General features: G+C 38.2%; 1 protein-coding gene across 4 annotated transcripts in view; it reads right to left on the reverse strand.

The window, feature by feature from the left end:
• The window catches only part of DCBLD2 (discoidin, CUB and LCCL domain containing 2), a 91,118-nt gene that overhangs the window by 57,401 nt on the left and 18,745 nt on the right, over window positions 1–14,972 (reverse strand). The window lies entirely within an intron of this gene.

The following is a 14,972-nucleotide window of genomic DNA, read 5'->3' on the forward strand; positions in this document are numbered from 1 at the left end:
AGCTGGAAGCTAGCAGCAATGGATTTGTAAGATTTAAGAAACCAATCTCTAGGACATAAAAGTGCAAGGTGAAGCAGCAAATGCTGAAAAAGCTGCAGCAAATCATCCAGAAGATCTAGCTAAGATAATTCATGAAGGTGGCTACACTGAACAACACATTTTTGGTGTAGACAAACAGTTCCCTATTGGAAGAAGATGCCATCTAGGACTTTCATAGCTAGAGAGAAGTCAATGCCTGGCTTCAAAGCTTCAAAGAACATGCTGACTCTCCTATTAGGGGCTATGGCAGCTGGGGACTTTAATTTGAAGCCAATGTCCATTTATCATTTCAAAAATCCTAGAACCCTTAAGAATTATGCTAAATCTATTCTGCCTGTGCTCTAGAAATGGAGCAACAAAGCTTGGATGATAGCACATCTGTATGAAACATGGTTTGCTAAGTATTTTAAGACCACTGTTAAGACCTACTGATCAGAAAAAAAGGCTGCTTTCAAAATAGGACTGCTCGTTGACAATGTACCTGGTCATTCAACAGCCCTGATGGAGATATACAATGAAATTAATGTTGTTTTCATGCTTGCTAACATAATATTGCTTCTGCAGCCCATGGATGAAGAAGTGATTTTGATTTTCAAGTCTTATTATTTAAGAAATACATTTCATTAGGCTACAGGTGCCATGGATAGCGATTCCTCTGACAGATCTGGGCAAAGTAAACTGAAAACCTCCTGGAAAAGATATAGCATTCCAGATACCATTAAGAACATTCATGATTCATGGGATATGGTTAAATTATCAACCTTAATGGGTTTGGAAGAAGTTGATTCCAACCCTCATGGATGACTGTGAAGGGTTCAAGACTTCCATGAAGGAAGTAGCTGCAGATGTGGTGGAAATAGCAAGAGAATTAGAAGTGGAACCTGAAGATGTAACTGAAATGCTGCAATCTCATGATAAAATCTGAATGTATGAGTAGCTGCTTCTTATGGATGAGCAAAGAGAGTGGTTGCTGGAGATGGAAACCACTCCTGGTGAAGATGCCATAAAGATGGCTGAAATGATTTAGAACAGAACAAAGGATTTAGAACAGTATATAAACTTAGTTGACAAGGCAGTGGCAGGGTTTGAGAAGATGGACCCCAACTTTGAAATGAGTTCTACTGCGGGTAAAATGCTATCAAACAGCATCACATGCTATAGAGTAATCTTTTCTGAAAGGAAGAGTCAACCGATGCTGCAAAGTTCATTGCGGTCTTAAAGAAACTGCCACAGTCACCCCAGCCTTCAGCAACCACCACTCTGATCAGTCAACAGCCATCAACATTGACACCAGATCCTCCACCAACAAAAAGATTGACTGAAAAGATTGAAAGTGCAGGTGATGGTTAGCAATTTTTAGCAATCAAGTATTTTTTTTTGAGAAAGTATTTTTTAAGTTTATTTATTTTTAGACAGAGAGAGAGAGATAAGAGAATCCTAAGCAGGCTCTGCGTTCCATGCTGACCTGACACGGAGCTTGATCTCACAACCATGTGATAATGACCTGAGCTGAAATCAAGAGTTGGACGCTTAACCAACTGAGCCACCCAGATGCCTCAACAATCAAGTATTTTTAAGTTATGTATATGTAAGTTATGTATAGCACATATCTTGTGCTACTGCACGCTTACTATAGTATAGTATAAATGTAACTTTTATATGCATGGGGAAACCAAAAAATTCATTTGACTTGCTTTATTCCAATACCCGCTTTACTGCCGGGATATGAAACTGAACCCACCATACCTCTGAGGGATGCTTGTATAGTAAGGATACCTTGCCTTTGGATGATCAAATCCAAGAGAAATAAAGTGCAGAGGTTGGAATCTACCCATGACTCAGGTCCTCTTGACCTATACAATTTGGGGTTTACGCTATTTCAATAATGATTAGCTGCCAAGATTTAAAAATCTTTAAACTTCGGGGCACCTGGCTGGCTCAGCTGGTTAAGCATCCAACTTTGGCTCAGGTCATGACCTCACAGTTTGTGCATTCAAGCCCTGAATTGGGTTTGCGCTGACAGCGCAGAGCCTGGAGTCTGCTTCAGATTGTGTCTCCCTCTCTCTCTGCCCCTCCCCACTCATGCTCTGTCTCTCTCTCAAAAATAAATAATAAACATTAAAAACAATTTAAAAAATCTTTAAACTTCACATAAATTCTGAATTTCTGGCTTCTCTCAAAAAATAAAAATAAATAAAAATAAAATAAATAAAAGACACCCGGGCCAGTTCTCCAAATGACTGTACCTAAGTAATGGCTGTCCCCTTTAAAGAGAGAAAGTCATACATTGGTTTGTTACAGTCCCCACCACTCCATAAGTCCCCAGTCCCGAAGCTCAGTTAGCATTTATCAGCGCAATGCTGTTACTACACTCACTCCATCCCCTGTTGGCAATGAGTTTGCATCCTCTTGCATAGAGCTTAGAGGTCTTAAGGTTATCAGATGTCTTTCAAAGTCTGTATTAACTATACTTTTGGTAGACAGTGAACAGCAATAAACTCTGGAAGTTGTTAAATGAAAATATTCTATATTCAAAAGAGGGAAGCAATCCCTCTGATGTGAAATAGATTAGAGGTGCTATTATTACTGCCATAAAACTTAAGAAATCCTATTTATGTTCTCGACTAAACGGAAGATCATTTAACTTACCCAAGAGGTCTGTCACAGAACAACACTCTCCTTACAAACTTGCAACTTAGAGAAGATAGAGGGTGGGAGTTACTTGTTAGAGCAAAAGCACATCAAATCTGTCCACCTCCAATAGATGGAATAGATGGAAATGGAGTTTGCTTAGAGAATATCACTCCTAATTTACAAACTGATTTAGGCATGTGATTTTAGTGCTTATGTCCAGAAGCACTTCTAATCACAAAAACAATTCCAAATGTGGAACTTTCAAAGTAATTCATCAATGAACTGACCCTCCGAATATCCAGGCACTGAGAGAGGTATGCACTAGGAAATCAGTGATGAAACTAGACTGGCACACTGTTGCCCTTGGAAAGCTCAGTGTAGCAGAACAGGGCAAATGCACAGTTGAAGCCCCTAAAACGCATAAGAGGGCATTTTAATACCCAGAAAATGTTTAGAAAAGATGCTATCAGTAAGTAACGTCCACCAATAAGGATCACTGCCTTGTGCTTGGTGGGCCAGAGTGAGATGGAGGTGTAAAATTAGCCATCTGACAGAGTGATTTCACATATTCTTCTTCCCCCCACCTTTTTAAAATTTTTATTTAATTTCTAGTTAGTTAACATACAGTGCAATATTGGTTTCAGGAACAGAATTCAGTGACTCATCACTTACCTACAACACCCAGTGCTCATTATAACGAGTGCCCTTCTCAATAACCATCACCCATTTAGCCCATCCCCCACCCACCTCCTTCCATCAACCCTCTGTTCTGTTTAAATGTTTTTGAGAGAGAGAGAGAGAGCGCGCGCGCGCGAGAGAGCGCTCGTGTGCATGTGTGTGTGTGGCGGGGGGACGGGACAGAGGATCCAGAGGAGGCCGTGCTGACAGCAGTGAGCCCGATGCAGGGTTTGAACTCATGAACACTGAGATCATGACCTGAGATGAAGCTGGACGCACAACTGAGTCACCCAGGTGCCACTGATCTCCATCTTTGGGAGCCTCTTATGGTTTGTTTCCCTTTTTTCTCCCCCCCCTTATATGTTCATCTGTTTTAAGTTCCATATATGAATGAAACCATATATTTATCTCTTATTTTGCTTAGCTCTAGCTCCTAGCTCCATCCATGCCATTGCAAATGGCAAGATTTTATTCTTTTTGATGGCTGAATAATAACTCGTTGTATATACAATAGCACATCTTTTTTATCCATTCATCAGTCGATGGACCCTTTGGTTCTTTCCCCAGTGTGGCTATTGCTGATAACGCCACTATGAACACTGGGGTGCATGTACCCTTTTGAACTTGTATTTTTGTATCCTTTGGGTAAATACCTAGTAGTGCAATTGCTGGGTCATACGGTAGTTCTATTTTTAACTTTTTGAGGAACTTCCATACTGTGTTCAAGAGTGGCTGCACCAGTTTGCATTCCCACCAAAAGTACAAAAGGGTTCCCCTTTCTCCGCATTCTCACCAACATCTGTTCTTATGTTGTTAATTTTAGCCATTCTGACAGGTATGAGGTGGTATCTCATCGTGGTCGATTTGTATTTCCCTAATGATGAGTGACATTGAGCATCTTTTCACCTGTCTGTTGGCCATCTGGATGTCTTCTTTAGAAAAATGTCTATTCATGTCTTCTCACCCTTTCTTAACTAGATCAGTTGTTTTTAGGGTGGTGAGTTTGAGAAGTTCTTTATAGATTTTGAATACTAACCCTTTATCTTATATGTCATTTGCAAATATCATTTCCCATTCCATCAGTTGCCTTTTAGTTTTGATTGTTTCCTTCTCTATGCAGAAGCTTTTTATCTTGAGGTCCCAATAGTTCACTTTTGCTTTTGTTTCCCTTGCCTCAGGAGATGTGTCTAGTAACAAGTTACTCCAGCCTAGGTCAAACAGGTTGCTGCCTGTGCTCTCCTCTAGGATTTTGATAGTATTCCCTGTCTCAAATTTAGGTCTTTCATCCATTTTGAATTTTTGTCTATGGTGTAAGACAGTGGTCCAATTTCATTGTTCTGCATGTTGCAGAAGATGTCCAGTTTTCTCAGCACCATTTGTTGAAGAGACAGTCTTCTTTCCATGCGGTATTCTTTCCTGCTTTATTGAAGATGAGTTTACCATATAGTTGTGGATCCATTTCTGGGTTTTCTATTCTGTTCCATTGATATAGTGTCTGTTTTTGTGTCAGTCCCATAGTGTCTTAATGACTACAGCCTGTAATACAGTTTCAAGTCCAGAATCAGGATGCCTCCAGCTTTGCTTTTCTTTTTCAGGATTGTTTTGGCGTCTTTTGTGGTTCCATATACATTTTAGGATTGTTTGTTCTAGCTCTGTGAAAAATGTCAGCAGTATTTTGATAGAATTGCATTAAATGTGTAGATTGCTTTGAGTCATGTTCTTCTTTTAAATGACTGTCTTCCCATAATGATTTCGATTATATGGTGACTAACAATAAGTTGCTTTTGGCTGGACTTAGCATTACCTTTAACTGTTTCAACAAAGACTTACATGGAGAAGATAATCATGGGAAAGTACAGATCTAATTTCCTTTTAAACAATATTGAGTACATTTTTTTAGCATATATTTAAAAGAACAAGTAACAAATATTTACCATTTTTAAAAGCAATAGCAGTAGCACCAATAATGGATTTGCCTTTACTTCTAAAAGACAGTGGTGACTACCTTAAAAGTATATTTTTCAGATGGGGCACCTGGGTGGTTCAGTCTGTTAAGTATCTGACTCTTGATTTCAGCTTAGGTCATGATCTCATGGTTTGTGAGTTCGAGCCCTGCATTGGGCTCCACTGACCAGCAAAGAGCCGGCTTGGGATCCTCTCTCTCTGCCCCTCCCCATTCATGTTCATTCTCTCTCTCTCTCTGTAAATAAATTAATTTTAAAAAATAATAAAATAAAAGTGTATTTTTCAGGGCACCTGGGTGGCTCAGTCGGTTAAGCGTCCTGACTCTTGATTTTGGCTCAGGTCATGATCTCACACTCATGAGATCAAGCCCCATGTTGGGCTCCATGCTGAGTGTGGAGCCTGCTTGAGATTTTCTCTCTCTCTCTCTCTCTCTCTCTCTCTCTCTCTCCCTCTCCCCCTTCTCTCCTGCCCTCTCTAAAAAAAGGTATAAAATAAGAGGGTATTTTTGTATATCAAAAAAATCATTGTGGATTTTGATTTCAGGAGAAGATGGTAATTTCAGTGTTACTTTTTCATGAATAAATGACAGACCCAGTATTTGTACATTTAAAAATAAAGTCCAGGGGCTCCTGGGTGGCTCAGCCAGTTAAGTGTCTGACTCTTGATCTTGGCTCAGGTTATGATCTCACGGTTCAAGTTCAAGCCCCACACTGACAGTGTGGAGCCTGCCTGGGATTCTCTCCACCACCCCTCCCCTGCACTCTCTCTCAAAATAAACAAACTTTTAAAAAAGTTTTTTAAATAAGATAAAAATAAAGTCCACATGGGAAAATGTACCTTGACACTTTTACTCCTACTTCCCATGCCATGTACAAAAATCAATTATGGACGGATTGAAGATAATACATGTAGAAAGGAAAACAATAAAGCTTTTTTTAGAGGAAAATGTTGGGAACAACTTCATGAGCTATGAGGGGCAAGGATTTTAAAAGAGAACACAAAAAATGGCAACTATAAATTTAAAAAATTAATAACTGAACATTAAAATGGTTAAAATTAAAGTCTACCAAAAGATACCAATAGGGAGATAAAAAGAAAGGCCATAGAAAAAGGGAACATATATGTGTATATATACACACATATGTATACATATATATACACACACATATATATACATACACACACACACATTTTAAAGTTTACTTATTTCTGAGAGAGAGATAGACAGAGAGAGAGAGAGAGAGAGGAGAACATGAGGGGGGAGGAGCAGAGAGAGGGAGAGAGAGAATCCCAAGTTGGCTCTGCACTGTCAGCACAGAGCCCCACATGGGTTTGATCTTATGAACTGTGAGATCACGACCTGAGCTGAAATCCAGAGTGAGATGCTTAATCAACTGAGCCACCGAAGCACCCCAGAAGAATATATATTTTGTACATACGGGGTGCCTCAGTGGCTCAGTCAGTTGGGTGTCTGACTCTTGGTTTTGGCTTGGGTCATGGTTTTATAGTTTGTTGGTTTGGGCTTCATGTTGGACTCTGAGCTGGCAGTGAAGAGCCTGCCTGGGATTCTCTGTCTCCCTTTCTCTCTCTCCCTCAAAAGTAAATGGATATGGGGTGCCTGGGTGGCTCAGTCAGTTGAGCAACCGACTTCGGCTCAGGTCATGATCTCACATTTGTGAGTTCGAGCCCTGAGTCAGGCTCTGTGCTGACAGCTCGGAGCCTGGAGCCTGCTTCGGACTCTGTGCCTCCCTCTCTCTTTACCCCTCCCCTGCTCATGCTCTGTCTCTCTGTCTCTCTCTCAAAAATAAATAAAACATTAAAAAACTAAAAAAAAACGTAAATGGATAAACATTCAAAAAAAAAATTAATACACATACCCCAAAGAACTCATGCCAGTATATAGAAAGAACTACTACAAATAAGAAAATGATCACCCAACAGAAAAAAAATGCATAAAATATTTCAACACTTTTCAGAAAAGATAGTCAAATGGCTAATAAACACATGAAAAGAGAATAATATGATTAGCCATCAGGGACATGCAAAGCAAAGCTACAATGTGGTATCAGCACACACACACACACACACACACACAAGAATGGTTAAAATGGCAAAAGGAGAGATAAGTAACTGGAATTCTCATACACAACTGGTGTGTCTAAACCACCACAACCACAAATGCATTTGGCAATATCTACTAAAGCTGAACACATGCATATCCAGTGAACCAGCAACTCTTCTTCTAGATGTCGAACTGGACACTCACATTCACCAAAAGATGGGTAAGAAAATGCTCATAGCAAACAGTCCGTGATAGATGAGAACTGGTTATATGGTCGATATAACTTAATCTCCTAATCGTTAGAAATTTAGATGGCTTCCAATTTCTATATAGTGAAAAATGTTGGAACAGACGTCTTCTTTAGTTTTTGAAATATTTCCTTAAGAAGGATTCTTAATATGTATTTCAAGACTGCTAGCCGAGTGAGCTATAACTACTAAGAGATTGCAACATTAAAAAAAGTACCAATTTCACTATATCCATGTGAACATAAATTTTTATATATTTTTTACTAATTAAAAATTCAAGGAGGGAATATATTGAGTTTTAAAAATTTGCATTTCTTTAAGTACAGGTGCCTCTACTAATAACCTCTTAAAGAATGGCAGGAGCAGGGGCGCCTGGGTGGCTCAGTCGGTTGGGCGTCCGACTTTGGCTCAGGTCACGATCTCACGGTATGTGAGTTCGAGCCCCGTGTCGGGCTCTGGGCTGATGGCTCAGAGCCTGGAGCCTGTTTCGGATTCTGTGTCTCCCTCTCTCTCTGACCCTCCCCTGTTCATGCTCTCTCTGTCTCTCTCTGTCTCAAAAATAAATAAACGTTTAAAAAAAAATTTTTTTTTAAAAAAAAGAATGGCAGGAGCACATAACTTTTTATAACTATCTATGATGGTAACCAAAGGGCCTCGATGGAAAATTTTATAGCATTCATGTGGACCAAAATATTTACAAAGGAATACCAATCTTCCCCATGAAATTTTTCTTAGTAGGTTTTCCTTCTCTCTTAGGAAACTTACACTTTGAGGGTAAGACTTATCTTCTGGAAAGCAATCAAACCTCTGGACAGAAGAGAAAATCATTAATCTGTTTCTATTTTATTAATAAAAGCTCCTATAAATATAGTGACTCAATAATTAATATAAAAATGATGAGTCACAACAACGTACAGACTTCAGTAAAAACCAGATGTGTCGTCAAAGCATCACAGTTGAGACATACATAGCATACCATGAAATTTCTTTCAAAGCTTTTATAGAAAAATAAATTTGTCACCACTTAGGAGATGTCAAAGGCTTTTTATAGTATTTCCTGTAAAGGCCCACAAATAGGAATTCTTGGGTAGGACTGCACAGTAGCTTAAGTTTTATCCAGTTGAATCCTGCCAAAAAACGAGACAGTTGTCAATTCTTCATTGACATGCCTCAAACATTAGAGGAAACATTTTGAAGTGATAACATCATTTATACAGACAAAGTGTATTTTTTTTTTCTCTTCTAGGTCACTAAGCTAGTTTGACCATTCCAGGGTACAAAGATTCACTATGGTATTTTGAATTGTGTATGGCTTCTGTACTTTGCAATGCTACAAACAACCTCATATGATACACCTTGGCATTAGGGACAAATCCAGATTAAATTTCCACTGAGCCTTCTCATGAAAACTATCCACAGGAATCCATGTATTTTCATGATGAACAGATATGAGATGCCTTTTGCCTTCCTGACAACTTGTTTTCATAGGCTAGGACTTTATCTCACATAAAACTGTGTGGCTCTTACATGTATCATTCAAGATACCTACACTCGTTAAGATTACCCACCATTTCTTCAATTCCTGCTTACGGAAAACTGCTCTAAATGGAAAATGTTAGCAATGATGACTGTATTGTAATACTTTTACTGCTTTCAAATGAAAGAGTACTTATCACTTTATTTTGACATAAAATAATTATTTTTTACAAAGACAACTTTAAAATAAGGAGGAAGAAACTCAAAGGGTCACAGACCAGTAAAGCATAGCAACAGATTTCAGGGAGTCTAAGAATAACCTAAGTGGTAGAAGTCAAGGAAAGACCCATTGGGGAAGACAAAGATGATCAAGGTATCCCATGCACAGCCAGAAAATACTGGGAAAAACAATCCACTGGTAAATGAGAATACTGACTTCAGGGAAGGAACTTAAGAGCGCAGAAATCCTCAGTAGTGCAATTTTGGAAGGGAAACACTTCAGGGGAGAAGTAGGTTAAAAGCAATAGAGAGGAATTCTTTGGAACATACATTGTAAAGGAGAGAAAAAGCAAAGCAAGAGGGAAAAATTTAGAATCCTGCAAGATGAAAGAAAGAAAGAAAGAAAGAAAGAAAGAAAAGAACACAACTCCTCCTCCACCTCAACCTCTTTTCTAAAAAAAGAAAGTACCTACTACACTGGCAGAAGAGGCCTATCATGAACCTATCACAAACTATAAAGTAAACAAAGCACTGCAAACTACCACCCTTGTCCACACAAATACCTAGCTACAGCCTTTATCTACTTTAAAAAATATATAGTATACAAACAAAATACGAGAATCCCAACAATTCAGTTTATGGAAACCTCCTCCCACTAAAAAACAATGGTAAAGCAGAAGGAAACTGAACACTCCAAATTAATGTTATGTCCTCAAACAATTGGAGATATGATAAAACCACTTGAAACAGAAAATCAAAAACTAAAAACAGAGATGGACAAAATCTGAAAGAACTAAGAGCTGGTCTCACAAAACAAAGAAATGACAAAATTACATAAAAAGTAAAGACCATATTTATGTACAAAGTGCACAAGGAATAATGGATTCTAATAAAAACATGATAATGAATATTGAAAAAAAGAATAAAAATAGAATGAAAAGGAAATAAAAAACTAAAAGGACTGGTGAGAATGTGGCTGAAAGGACAAGGAAGATCTAATTTTCTTATACTTAAAATCAAAAAAAGATCCACAAGACAATGGAACAGAATATTAAAAGTATCATCCCACAAAACTTTCCCGAAGTGAAAGATCTGTATCTATATATTGAAAGAGGTCACTGGATATCAATGAAAACCAGCCCACAATGATCACCTTCAACACATATCCTTGTAACACTATTAAGACTTTAAAGGTAAATAAACTTCTCAAAAATCAATACAAAAAGTCAGGGAATAATGGAAGAGTATTTATTTTTTTAATTTTTTTAAATGTTTACTTATTTATTTTTGACAGAGAGCAGGCTCTGTGCTGTCCATAGGGAGCCCGACGCAGGGCTCAATCCCAGATCATGACTTGAGCCAAAATCAAGAGTTGGACACTTGTCTGAGCTACTGAGGCACTCCAGAAGAGTATTTAAAAATAAATCAATAAACTCAAAGAAAGAACATGTGAATCAAGGACATATTTACATAAAATCAAATTGATCCTCAAGTCTTCATGTAATACAAATTTAAAAATAAGCAGTTTTTTTTAAATGTTTATTTTTGAGAGAGAGAGACAGAGAGACAGAGAGAGAGAGAGACAGAGCACGAGCAGGGGAGGGGCAGAGAGAGACAGAGACACAGAATCCAAAGCAGGCTCCAGACTCTGAGCTGTCAGCACAGAGCGTGACACGGAGCTTGAACCCACGAATCATGAGACCATGACCTGAGCCGAAGCTGGAGGCTTAACTGAGCCACCCAGATGCCCCTAAAAGGCAATTTTAAACATGCAAGAAATTCTGCACCCATAAGTTCTGCTTCAAGAATCAATCTAGTCTAAGATGAATTTTACCCATTCACAGTATGACTGGGAGAACTTGCGCAAAAGGCTGAAAATGAACATTTGTTATTTTTTTTTATTTATTTAAAAAAAATTTTTTTAATGTTTATTTATTTCTGAGACAGAGACAGAGCATGAGCAGGGGAGGGGCAGAGAGGGGGGGGACACAGAATCTGAAACAGGCTCCAGGCTCTGAGCTGTCAGCACAGAGCCCGACACGGGGCTCGAGCTCACAGACTGTGAGATCATGACCTGAGCGGAAGCCGGATGCTCAACCGACTGAGCCACCCAGGCGCCCCCATTTGTTATTTTTAAATACAGAACTAGAGAGGCGCCTGGGTCGCTCAGTTAGGTAAATGTCTGATTTGAGGTCAGGTCATGATCTTGAAGTTCATGACTTTGAGCCCCACATTGGGCTTCATATTGACGGTGTGGAGCCTGCTTGCAATTCTGTCTCTCTCCCTCTCAGCCTCTCCCTGCCCCTCCCCAACTTGCACTCTCTCTCAAAATAAATAAATAAACCTTAAAAAATTAAAACAAAACAGATCCAGAAAAGTTAGAGAGGGGTTGAAGAATAAGAGGTTATATGATGTAGGCTGCATGTTATGAATTTATGTTCTAACAGAGTAAAAGTAGGGAAAAGAAGAGAGGAAAAGAGGAGGTAGAATAGTTCATTGAATGTTATGTAGTAGGTAGCACAGACAATTGGTGGGAGTTAAAGAACACCATCAAAAAAAGACAAATCAGCGACACCTGGGTGGCTCAGCCGGTTAAGCATCCGACTTCAGCTCAGATCATGATCTCACAGTCTGTGAGCTCAAGCCCCACGTCGGGCTCTGTGCTGACAGCTCAGAGCCTGGAGCCTGCTTCAGATTCTGTGTCTCCCTCTCTCTGACCCGCCCCATTCATACTGTCTCTCTCTGTCTCAAAAATAAATAAACATTAAAAATTTTTTTTTAAAAAATAGATAGTATAAATTGAAAGATAACACTTAGAACAAAATTATAAAACTTATTAAACTCCAAAAGCAGTTTTAAAATAAAAAGGAAAGAAAACAATGTAAAGAAATACGAACAAGGTGTGCCTGGGTGACTCAGTCAGTTGAAGTGTCTGACTCTTAATTTCAGCTCAGGTCATGATCCCAGGGTCATGGGATCAAGCCCCATGTCAGGCTCTGAGCTAAGCATGGAGCCTGCCTAAGACTCATTCTCTCTCCCTCTCCCCCCCCCCCGCCCCACGCTCCTCTGTTTCGCTCCCCCACTTTCACTCTCTCTCTCTCAAACCAAAAAAAAAAAAACAAAAACAAAAAACAAAAGAAATAAGCACAACAAATACATATAATTATAGCTTAAAATAAGATAAACTTGAGATAAAACATTCCAATTTTATAAGTAAGTGCAAATGGGCTTAACTCAGCTATCAAAAAAAATTTTTTTTCAATTTACTTCACAACTTAAACCGCGAAAAATGTGCTACATACAAGAAACACATACAAAACGATATAGAAAGGCTAAAAATAGCAAAGCAGGTATACCAGGCAAATGAAAACAGTAAGAGACAAGAAGGAGGATATGCAGATATTGAGAGACAAAGAATTCAAACTAAAAGTATTATTAGACATGACAAAGGAAACGTCTAATGCTGGAGGTCACAATTTAAAATAAAGATATTATAATCAAGAATATTTATGCAACACTGCAACTCCCGTAAAAGCAAAATCCCAAGGAAAAACAGGAAAAAAGAGACATACCAATCAAGTAGGTAAAAATAAAGATATGTGTAGAAAATCTAAACAGAGGGGCGTGTGGGTGGCTTAGTCGGTTAAGTGTCTGACTTCAGCTCATGATTTCACGATTTGTGAGTTCGAGCCCCGCGTCAGGCTCTGAGATGACAGCTCAGAGCCTGAAGCCTCCTTCAGATTCTGTGTCTCCCTCTCTCTCTGCCCCTCCCCTGCTTGTGCTATGTCTCTCTCTCTCTCAAAAATAAATAAACATTAAAAAAAGTTAAAAAAAATCTAAACAATAAATAAGACAAATCTTCTGAATGTATATCAAACTTTGCATCTTGCTATTAGCGAATAAACCTTCTCAAGCATACACGGGACATTCATAATAAAGGTTGTATATTAGGTTATGCAGAAAATATTAGCAAGCTCCATGAAATAGTGATATCCCTTCCAACCACACTCAGAAATATTTATGACCACAATGCAGGAAAAATAAAAATTATTAACAGCAGCAAAGAAAGGTACTTCCAACAGGAAATAAATCTACTTACGTATTATTTACCCAGTAGTAAACAGTTAGTGGGTAAAAGGGAAATACAAAACAAATTACAGAATTCCAAAAAAGTATTGATAACATTATAAATCAACCTGTGGCATATCAAATTAAACCCCACAGCTTTAGACATACTTATCAATAAAAATGAAAGAATGTAAATCAATTAAAATTCTTTTCTAAAAGGTAAGAAACAAATGGCAAAATAAGCTCAAAACGAGTATAATGAAGAAAATGAAATAATGGGACTAGAAACAAAGATTAATAAGGGAGAGAAAAAAAGAACAGATCTAAATACAGTTAATAAATCAAATTCCATTTTTTGAAGAAACAAAATAGGCAAACCACTAGCTGACATGGGAAAAAAAAAAAGAGTGCAAATAAAGAAAACAAAAAATGTCATGAAGAAAATAACCATTGACAAAACCACTGAAATAACCATTAGAAAAAAAGCCACAGGATTCTATTTTGCAGACATCACTGCAAATGAATTTGAAGACCCAGGTGAACTGGGTAATTTACCAGGCAAACAACTTACCAAAACTGAATTACTTAAAGATAAAATCCGAAACAGATCATACTTAGAAAAAATAAAGAAGGGGCACCTAGGTGACTCAGTTAAGCATCTGAGTCTAGGTTTTGGCTCAGGTCATATCTCACAGTTTGTGAGTTCGAGTCCTGCATCAGACTCTGCACTGTCAGTGTGGAGATTAATTACTTGGGATTCTTTCTCTGCTCCTCCCTCTGCTCGCATGCTCTCTCTTAAAATAAGTAAATAAACTTAAAAAAAAAAAAAAAGGAAAAAAGAGAGAAAATAATAAAGAACGACCCTACCAAAAAAAAAAAAAAAAAAAAAAGAAAAGAAAAAAAAAAAAAAGCACCAGGCCTCGCTCCCACTGGTAAGAGGCCAAAAAATAGAGAAGACATGAAGGATTAGACCAGAGATGGGGAGGAGGCGAGAGGATGAACATCACACTTAAAGATACTGGGCTCCAATTACACTTCTAAAACACATTTTATACATTTGTACCAATCAATGTTTCCAAATTAACTCAGAAAGAATTCAAGATTTCTTTATGATGTTAGCTCACCCAAAGAGTCTTAGATTTTTTTCTGCCTTTCCTAAAACAAAGGGACTGATCTCTAAAAGCCAAAGGTTCTTACCTTAACGACACAGTAGATTCTCCTGGGAAGCTTTTAAAATACAGGGGCGTGGGTCCCACCCAATCAATTCTGATTCAACTGGTCCAGGATGGGGACCAGGTATACAGTATTATTTAAAGTCTTTCCAGGTGACTCTAATATGCAGGCATCATTGAAAACCACTGATTTTAGCTAAGAATAACAACTATAGTAGCTAATATTTACTAAGCATATATTATGTGTTAGGTACTCTTCTTAGCACTTTACATGTTACTAATTCATTCTCTATTTTACAAATGAAAAAACAGGTCAGGTAACTCACCCAAAGTCACACATATGCCAACAGCAGAGAGAGAGTTTAATACCAGGCAGTTTGGATCCAAAACCCATGCTTTAATCACCATGAT

Source organism: Panthera onca, chromosome C2, assembly GCF_046562875.1.
Source record: "Panthera onca isolate mPanOnc1 chromosome C2, mPanOnc1 haplotype 2, whole genome shotgun sequence".
Classification (NCBI taxonomy): Eukaryota; Metazoa; Chordata; class Mammalia; order Carnivora; family Felidae; genus Panthera; species Panthera onca.